Here is a 7044-nt window from a genome sequence, read left to right as displayed (position 1 = left end):
GTATATAACAGCTCATTGCAGAGCCATCTGAGGAGCTGACATTTGCTTTTCCATCGCTATGAGTCTAATGCTGCCACTGCTGTGCCCACTTTGGCAGTGGAGTTGGGCTTGGAAAAATGGGGAATTGCTTGACCATGAACTTCTAGAGGATTCTGTGAGCTACCCAGTACCCTATTAGAAAGATTTTCTTTGCTCACTCATCCTGAGTTCTGCTGTTTGCAATAAAGAACTTTAAGTGATCCTTTTGATCAAGATCTATTGACCACTGCTATGAGAGATGTGCATTTATCTTATATATGCCCTACCTCCTTTTCTCCCTCTCTTTCAACTTTTCTTGTTTTTAATTATTCTGTGGGTTACCTAAATATTATTAATAAACCGCCACCTCTTATTCCCTAAGCTTTATCTCTTAACTAACAATAAGACCTTCACTCCTGCTCTTCCCTAGACATCTCATCACTTTCACTTCCCGTCTTCTGTCAGCTGCCGCTGCACTTTTACTTTGTCAAAGTTGATAACATTTCTCTTTTATTCTGTGATCATAATTCAATCTCCTGTGCTTTATCTCTTGGTGGATTCTAAAACTGGAAAACTAATAAGTGGCATTGACATAATTAAGACTATATAAATGTTGACTGCAGTGCCGAGTAAGGAGCTAATGATGACATTTCGTGCCCTGTGGGTCTCAGGTCGTGACTCCAGAGCTATTTGAAGCAGAGTGCTCCTAGCTTCAAGGTCACATCGATTTTCTGTTCTTTCATTTTATCAGTTGCTCAAAATCAAGTGTTATTTTTGTTCCTCTGATTTTGGGGCCCTGGCTTAAACAAAGAAACACCAGGTAGGCTTCTAATTTACTTACTTTTCTTATTTGGAAAAGAATCTCAACTTTCTATTGTAATCTCAAATGTATCCAGACCTTCAATAGTGTCAACTATTGTCTTGAATGCCTTTATCCTCTCATGGTGCCCCAGGATAGGGTCTCTCCCAGACTCTCCTGTCCTGGACCTGTTTTTGTCCAGATCATCTGCACAGTCACCATCTTTGGATTTCCTATTAGTGACCTCCAGGATGAAAGTCTAGCCCTGGATTCCATGTCATCTTTCTGTTTTCCTCCTTGAATTACTAGCATATATACTCAGAAGACTTCCTCACCCAGAAAGTATGGTATATCATCTAGGCCTTTATCTGAAAATATTTTATCTTACTCTCATACTGCAATGATAGTTTGGGCATAGAATTTTAGGCTCAAAAGATTTTTTTTCCCCCTTAGCACTTTGACCACATTGTTTCAGTATCTTCTGACTAATCTGACTAATGACAAGTTAGATGATTCCCTGAATTTGTTTTTGGAAGCTTTATATTTTTTTCTTTATGTTTAAATTTCAAGAGGATGTGATGGCTCAGTAGTTATTTTCATTCATCCTGCTCAGTACTCAATGGATTCATCAAATGTGAAGTATGCCCTATTATTTCTTTAAAAAATTCTTCCATCCATTTTCTCTGTTCTCTTTTTCTATAATTCCTTTTAGCTACCTGATAGATTTCTGCAACTCCTGTATTATTTCTCTATGACTCTCACCTTTATCCTTCAAATTTGCTATCTCTTTGCCATTTGCTTTAAGCTCTAGGAGAGCATTTTGACTTTATATTTCAGCTGTTCTTTTGAATTTCATATTTTAGAAGTTACATGTTTAAATTATAAGAACTCTTCTGTGTTCTCTGCTAGTTCTCTTTTCAGCCATACTATTCTTGTTTTATAAATGCAGTATCTTCTCAAATTTCTTTAAAGATATTTATTAGCAATTTTTAAAAATCTAGTTTTTGAATTATTTCTTTTCCTTTGAGACTATATATGTTTTGGCCGTTTTTTAAAAAAATTTTCTGCTTGTGGTTGTCCTTAAGTGTCTGATGATGTTTTTGTACATTCACATTGATGAGTGAAGGATTTGTTTCATAATAATGGCTATCTAGTAAAGGTTTCTTTTTAATTTGGGTTAATGATATGTTTAATAGACATCTCCCCTGAATGGGAAGGCAGACACGAAATCTGTGCAAATGCACAGGGCTAACTGACAGATTTTGCTTTAGGATGTACATGTGTGGGAATCAGCCTTAGATGAGACATTCTGCTTCATCTCCACCCACCAAATGCTAGAACAAGGGGAGCTTTCCTCTTAGATCAACATCCCCACTAAAATACAAATTCGTGAAGCATTCCATATTTAAAAAAATACGAATTCCTCCCCAACAAGTTTATCCATTTGTTTTAGTGAAGAGTCTCTTGCTATTCTTTTGCCCTCTTTAGGAGATTAAAACTCTAGTGCTCTCTGCCCTGTCTGGGAGTAGAACCAGTAGCCCTATGCCTAAATGCTGGCTGACATCTTGTGAGGCTGACTGGCAACCACTTCCCCTGAAGTCCCCTCATACATATAATTGGGCTTTAGTTTCCTCTGTTTCATGTTCCCGTCTGCTTCCATATTCAAGAAATGCATTGAAGTCTCCCATCTGCAAAAGACCTTCATTGCTTCCAATTTCTCCACTGCTACAGATTTATTTCTTCTTGAATATCCATACAGTCATTTGAGTGGAACCTGTGCCAAGGGGAGTGGCGCACATATATGTTTATTCTACCTTATTCTACCTTATTCGCACTAGACACTTGCCCACCTCCATGGTGCTGTTTTCAAAAATGGGATTTTTGTTGTTGTTGTTGAATGTGTTCTCATCTCTTATCTATATTCCTACTGCTTAACATAGTATTTCTGGAGATAAGAATAGGCTCTTGTTGAAGGAAAGAAAAAAAGAAAAAAAAAGAACAAAGAAAGAAAAAGGAAGGAAGAAAGAGAAAGAAAGAAAAAAAGAAAGCAGATTTAAATGAAAGCAAACAAATGAAATAAATTGAGATAATAACAAGCAGTGCCACTCTCTCTTAAGTATGTATGATAAGCAGTTAAAAATAGTCTATGTTATTAATCCCTTTGAAAGACCTTGGCCTCATTGACCACCTTACCATGTGCCACACATATTAAATGAACAGCTTCCAAGGGAAACCAGCTCTAAATAGGTTAACGTGTTCTTGCCAGCAGGGTTCCTGGCACACTGGGGATACCTGCTCCAGAGTGTCTGTGGGAGAACTTAGACACATCATTCCCCCTGCAGTTATTGAGGGCCTACTGATGAAAAGATGATACAACACAGATACCACAAGTGTTTAGGACTCAAGTTTAAAAACATACTTGCTACTTCACTTATTTCCTTAACTCTATTACCACGAGGATAGAAAATGTAATCTCAGTTGCTGTTGTAATCTTTTCCTTACTAGGGCTCCAACAGAATCATGGAGCCCAAAATGTGGAGAGAAGCCAGATTACCCACATTAGAAATGCTGGCATCTTCATTGTACTTGAGGTCCAACAGATCTTTGTTGTGCCTATTGTCCAAAGAGGAAATTCAGGGCTTTGATTCTGTCTCTCTTTGAGGTCCAGTTACTTTGTTGAGGCCCTGCATTGGCGTGGTATGGGGGTCTCCCCTTCTTGAGAGGTGTGTGGACCTTTTACCTCTCTGTAAAGCACTCTATTGAGGCATTTTGATGTAATCTCTTTAATTATTGGACACTTTGGTAAATACCAAGGCTAAATCAATAGACCACTTCTACCTTCTGCCCTTCCTTGAGGCAATGAATCCAGAAGAGACTATCTGCCTCAATAGGAGTGGGGGCAGTGAGTGGGAGTGGAGGATAAAGGGGAGGAAGAGGGCAAATATCAGAAGAAACAAAAAATCAGTTAATGTTTCAAAAATACCACTATGCCATAGTAGGTATGTTTAACCACAAAGGGCTACCTCATGGGCTATATGGGTGAATACGAAATGGCACCCAGCCCAGGATGAGTTGAAGTGGGTTAAGGGTGAGCGGGAACGGGAGGGGTAGGAAAGATTTTTCTGGAGAGTTACCACTGAATTTATGACAGAATCTCTTGGAGAAGTTGAGGAGATGAAAACAGCCTCTAGCTGTGGTGAATGCTTATTAGCCATGCCCACTCCACAGCCATGCCCCTCCCATAGCCACGCTCCTTCCCCCAGCACTTTGTCAAAGGTCTTTAGCCAAAGGTGTGAGGCGCTGCATTCCTGAGGACTCCTGAGCCCAGGCTGATGCTCCTGGAGGCCATGCGAATGTGAAGAATGTTCATCTTGTGTGGAGACTTTACTAATCTTTATAGGAAGCAGGACAGATATCTCCTGAAAAGTTCATGGCTACAAACATCAGTGCCTGTGGCATTCATACCATTGCCACAGAGCAGCCTCAGGATGCTGCCAACTGATCTCACACATATTCCAAGGAACTCCAGTTTCAGGAGGAGATCAGTGGGGTCCCATTTGCATCCAGCTATGCATCTATTCACTTAAAAGCCATGAATATTCATTTTGCCTCAGAAAAAGTATGGAAGAGGATTATGGACACTGACTCAAGCAGATACTCAAACGAAACCCACGGATCCACCGGGCTACATAGCCGGCACCACCAGGAACAAGCACTGCTGCATATGGCGTGGGCCCTGCTACAGCTGTGGTCAGCTCCCTCTCATGTACCCAAGAGAAACAAAGTGTTGGGGCCCTGCTGGGTCCCACAAGAGCTGGCAGCTTTTCTGTCAGGCATATCTTCAGGCTTCTTCCCCTAAAGACTGGCTCCTCTGCTCATCGCTCAATATGGCCACCAGCCTCAAGTCTGCCTGACTTTGTCTTGACTCCCACCAGTAATGGACACAATCTCTCAGTGAGGGACCCAGTTTCCTATGAGAGAGAATCTGATTTCCCAAGATTTAGTCGTGTCCACCATGCCCATCGAGCTGCTTCTTGGAAGAGATGAGTGCATTCATAAAAGCACAGTGGTCTGATTATTTCCCTCAGCCAAAGCTGCAGACGTGGGCAGGTAATTTTATAAAAGCATGAAGGCCCCAAGACGATAATTAATGATTAACCACTTCAGTATCCTATTCTATTCATCCACAGCTAGTCGTTGATGGCATTAGTGCAGATACTGTAACAATCGTGTCTCATCTCAGTGCATGCTGAATTTGATTTCAAAATTTTCAATATTTTCGATTTCTGATTTCAGGTGTGGTGCCACTTTTACATGATGAGTTAAATAGAAGATTACCCTATAAGATTATTTTAGGATGTTTCCTAAAGTATTGAAAAACATGGTTTTCAATAACTAAGGAACCCCGTGATATCATCATTAGTGTTTGCTACATCAAGTGAAAGAATAAGCAGTAACACACATGCCTCATCCAAAAAGAAATCAAAAGGGCTATTATTCTTCATAGGCCCATTTAATTTCCACTTTAACTTCTCCCAAAGACAACAATCAGCAATTTTATCACTAACTGGAGAAAGGCATTCCAGGGCCTCAGGGCTCATCAGAATGAATGTGTTTTCTATAACATCTAGTAGTTATTGACTCCTATACGCTAAGACATGTTGATAAACACAGGCCACCATTTTCTCCGTGCTATTTTAACTACTACCATTTTTGCATTTCAGCACAAGAGCTGCTCTTAGCCAGAAAATGCCAGATGGTACTGAGGAATCAGACTCATACTATTGCAGAGCAATGTCATCTGCAGAAGAGAGTTAGTAGCTAATTGACAGAGGTGCCCTTGTTGTTTTTATGGAAGTCAAGATGTCCTACTTCTATCAGTAGACCTGTCCTTCTATAATTGGCTTGGGTCTCAAGCTCTCTTTGGAACTTCATTCTAGGTATGATCCTGCCTCTTCAATTCTATCTTCAGATAAAACTCTGCAGTGCCTTCTTCTCTTCAAATGGTTTCTCTTTACTTCTCCAGCTTTGAGAAATCCATCCTCCTCTTCCTCAAAGTTAATTTAGCTTTTCCTTTCTGCACCAATCTTTGGATAACTATCGTTTGTTATTAGGAATATCTCTTTTAAAAAGTAGCTATTTTCTATCTTTCCAACCAGCTTATAAGATATTTCCAGATGGCTAAATATTTTGCTTTTTTTCTTTCCATTTTGGGGCTTCTATGGTGGTTTTCCCTTAGTGAGTGTCTAATTAATATTTGTTGGTGAAGAGGTGGCTGTCCCGAGACTTGCTGTATCCAGATCAGATCAGAAGAACAGTCCTATAGGGCATGATAAAATCAGGAATTAAATACTGAAGTTTAGCCCAAACCAAGATGCCATAAGGTATCTTGGAGTAGATTTCCCCAGAAAATTGTTAGTTACTCAATAATTCACAGTTACAGAATGAGTCACAGAATATATGGCCAGGAAATTCTTTTTTACATGTCATTCCAAAGTTAGCTTGTGAGTGCAGCCCAAGTCCAGTGATTTCCAATTATCTGTCTTTGGATGGATTTGCTACCACAGAGTCATGTATGAAATATTTGATTTCTGTATGCACCTTTCCAGGTAGGAATACCATAGCAATATGTGGAAATTTAGCAAACATAGAGGTAATTCTTTTTAATTTTTTTTTAAATTTTAGAAATGTACTGGGGCAAACTTTAACAGAAGTGATTCTGATAATCGTTTGAGAATGATCGTTCTAGGATAGTAGTTTTCAAAGTGTGGTTCCCAGACCAGTGCATCAATATCACCTGAGAGCTTGTTAGAAATGCAAATTCTAGGGCTTAAAACTACTAACCAGAAACTCAGGGGTGGCCCAGCAGGTGTTCTCTGCTCCAGATGATTCTGAAACATGTGAGAATCACTGTTCTAGGGACATCTTATGATTATAAGAATCTATATTTCTAGGGAAACTTTTTGGATAAATTTTGTCTGATTGTTTAGAAGTATGTGACACTGCCAACAATTTGCGATCTTCTCATTTAACAGATTTTTTACTAAGTGTTCCTATATGCCAGATACTGTGCTAGGAAATAGCATAATAGAAATAGAATGATTTATGGAAATAAAGAGATAAGTAAGTCTCAATATGCTGCCTTAAGGAGGCCTTAGACTCAAATGGGATATGCCATGTGAACACATAGGATTCAGCGCTATAAAATGTATGTATAAAAGGTTAAT

Source organism: Colobus angolensis, unplaced genomic scaffold (genome assembly GCF_000951035.1).
Source record: "Colobus angolensis palliatus isolate OR3802 unplaced genomic scaffold, Cang.pa_1.0 Scaffold6, whole genome shotgun sequence".
NCBI lineage: Eukaryota > Metazoa > Chordata > Mammalia > Primates > Cercopithecidae > Colobus > Colobus angolensis.
Note: the sequence above shows the minus strand (reverse complement) of the source record.